Here is a 3,772-nt window from a genome sequence, read left to right as displayed (position 1 = left end):
TGAAATGAGGTGGAAACAACGTTTATTCAACCAGTTTTGGCCCAATGGGATGAATTTAATATACTGTAAGATTATATCTTTCTGTCTTTTCTCTTTTTCAACAGGAATATCTGAATAATCCCCAARTTGACTATTATCCCCTCCAGTCCCCAAACTCCAATATTTTCGCTCATTCTAAGAAATTTGACACTATCATCCAAACCCCCATGCAAATGCATCTTTAAACTGCATTGACTCCTTGTCCAAGTCCTGAATCCACTATAAGGCAATATGAARCACATTCAAAGCACTAAATGACCTTTCCTCGAAGCTCCTATATGATCTACCAGCTCAATAGTGGTCTACTGAAACTATACTCACCATCTCAGGGGGTGCTCAGATCATCAACCACTGACCTCCACACCATCCTCAAAACCAGCAGTTCTGTTTTGGAGGCAGATTTGTCAGTGGATTTGGTTCCAATACTTCTGGACTATGAGAACATTCTTTGGACAATAAAATTAGGTAAATTAGAAGCTGGCTGCAGTCTCAGTTTTATCCTCCAAGACAGTGTGCAGGATGTGTAACAACAATACCTGTGGTTTAACTTGATGATCAGGGCCAGATTACCGAATGGTCACGCAGGGCACCTGCCCTGTGGGCCCCGACTGTTAACTCGAAATGACACAACGACAAGGTTCCAGTTTAACAAAGTTTACTATACTATATGAACACACTACAAGGTAGCCATTCCACTCCAGGCTAGGTCCATCAACAACAAGACTCCCTGCGCAGGCACACTCTTGACTGAGTGATAGCCCCGTAATAACAGAAATATAGGGATACTTAAAACATGAACTTAACAATCTCCCCCTTTTCTTTAAAGACAAATAAAACATCAACAACATAATTAAATGTCCAAGTATTATTCAAGATCTCCATTACAAATGGGTTGTGTGACAGTTTTTATTTGTATTACTCAAGGGGAGAGGAGATTGTAACAATACATCATGTAGATGTATATAATGAACAGACTAGGTCTATACTGCTCCTACATGGTGTAACAATACATCATGTAGATGTATATAATGAAAGACTAGGTCTAAACTGCTCCTACATGGTGTAACAATACATCATGTAGATGTATATAATGAACAGACTAGGTCCATACTGCTCCTACATGGTGTAACAATACATCATGTAGATGTATTGCTGGCTTTCTTGTTTTTTAACAAAGCTTTGGTAAACAGTGTTCTTGCATGCAGCAATTCAACCAGTCTCTGAACAGTTGATGTTGAGATGTGTCTAGTTACTTGAACTCTGTGAAGCATTTATTTGGGCTGCAATCTGAGGTGCAGTTAACTCTAATGAGCGTATCTTCTGCAGCAGAGGTAACTCTGTGTCTTCCTTTCCTGTGGCGGTCCTCATGAGAACCACCCATACCTTGTCACAACACAACTGATTGGCTCAAACGCATTAAGAAGGAAAGAAATTCCACAAATTAACATTTCACTAGGCACAACTGTTAATTGGAAATGAATTCCAGGTGACTACCTCATGAAGCTGGTTGAGATAATGCCAAGAGTGTGCAAAGCTGTCATCAAGGCAAAGGGTGACTTTCCAGCCAATTGTGTCAAAAATAGGTTCATTACTCAAGGCTTTGAGCAACACAGAATTTAGAACAGACAAATTATTATAGATGATGTTCCACACACCGTAGAGCGTGCACAGCACAGCCTTTATGTCATTATTATAGATGATGTTCACACACCCTGTAGAGTGTGCACAGCGTAGCCTTTATGTCATTATTATAGATGATGTTCCACACACCCCATAGAGTGTGTACAGTGCAGCCTTTATGTCATTAGTCATTATTATAGATGATGTTCCACACCCCGTAGAGCGTGCACAGCTTAGCCTCTCTGTCATTTACTAAACCACTGGCCGTGTTCGAGAGCATCAAATCCATGCAGCATTGTGGGAAAATGTTTACTGGCTGACTGATTTATAAATAATAAGGCAGTCGCCTGCACTGTCGGCTGCAATGTTGAACCAATACCAAACTAATCAAATCAAATGTATTTGTCACATTCGCTGAATACAACCGGTGTAGATCTTACCGTGAAATGCTTACTTACAAGCCCTTAACCAACCATGCAGTTCAAGAAATAGAAAGTATTTACTCATTAAACTAAAGTTAAAAATGAAATAAAAAGTAACACAATAAAATAACAATACGAGGCTATATACAGGGGTACGCGTACCGGTCAATGTGTGGGGGTACAGGTTAGTAATGAGGCTATATACAGGGGGTACCGGTACCGAGTCAATGTGTGGGGGTACAGGTTAGTAATGAGGCTATATAAAGGGGTACCGGTACCGAGTCAATTGTGTGGGGTTCAGGTTAGTAATGAGGCTATATACAGGGGGTACCGGTACTGAGTCAATGTGTGGGGTTACAGGTTAGTAATGAGGCTTATTACAGGGGGTCCCGGTACAAGTCAATGTGTGGGGTACAGGTTAGTCGAGGCTATATACAGGGGGTACCGGTCTGAGTCAATGTGCGGGGTACAGGTTAGTAATGAGGCTATATACAGGGGGTACCAGTACTGAGTCAATGTGTGGGGGTACAGGTTAGTCGAGGCTATATACAGGGGGTACCGGTATGAGTCAATGTGCGGGGTACAGGTTAGTCGAGGTAATTGAGATAATATGTGCATGTAGGTAGGAGTAAAGTGACTCTGCATAGATAATAACAGCGAGTAGTAGACACCGCCTAGAAATAGGTCCTTTATGACAGGAAGATAGGCCTCAGTGATGTATTGGGCCGTACGCACTACCCACTGCAGCGCCGAGCAGAATGCCGAGCAGTTGCCATACAGGCAGTGATGCAGCCGGTCAGAATCCTCTCGATGGTGCAGCTGTAGAACTATTTGACGATCTTGGACCCATGTCAAATCTTTTCAGTCTCCAGAGGGGGAAAAGGTGTTGTCGTGCACTCTTCACGACTCTTGGTGTGATTGGACCATGATAGTTTGTTGGTGTAGTGGACACCAAGGGACTTGAAACTCTCGACCCGCTCCACTACAGCCCTGCCTATGTTAATGAGGCCTGTTCGGCTCCTTTTCCTGTAGTCCACAATCATCTCCTTTGTCTTGCTCACATTGAGGGAGAGGGTGTTGTCCTGGCACCACACTGCCAGGTCTCTGCGTAGGAGATGTGTGCCGCCCTTACACCAGGGGGCGGCCACGTAGTTACGAAATAGTAATATGCTCTACTAATAGTTACTACGTATTAACATGGTCTACTAATAGTTACTACATATTAACATGGTCTACTAATAGTTTACTACATAGTAACATGGTCTACTTATAGTTACTATATAGTAACATGGTCTACTAATAGTTACTACATAGTAATATGGTCAGAGGATATTAGGGAGAGAAACATGGTCTATGATAGTTACTACATAGTAATATGGTCAGATCTGAGTTTGAGTTTATTTTTACAGTGACAGTGCACATTAATCAACGTTTCAGTAAAAGTGATGGTTTTAGCCAGCCGGCTAATTTTCAACCGCAGTCCTCGGCAGGTTATTAAAAACAACTACAATATAGACAATCATTGAGCAGTGAGCACACGCAGAGCAACATAGGACAAGCAAGACATAGCATACAGACAGAGCAACATAGAACAAAAAGCAGTAAGACAGAATTCATAAAGTAACAAAGTGTTTCCACACCTCACAAGCTACAGACAACAGACCACATAACTGGCACGCCACATATCACAC

This window comes from Salvelinus sp. IW2-2015, unplaced genomic scaffold (genome assembly GCF_002910315.2).
Source record: "Salvelinus sp. IW2-2015 unplaced genomic scaffold, ASM291031v2 Un_scaffold3702, whole genome shotgun sequence".
NCBI classification, from domain to species: domain Eukaryota; kingdom Metazoa; phylum Chordata; class Actinopteri; order Salmoniformes; family Salmonidae; genus Salvelinus; species Salvelinus sp. IW2-2015.
Note: the sequence above shows the minus strand (reverse complement) of the source record.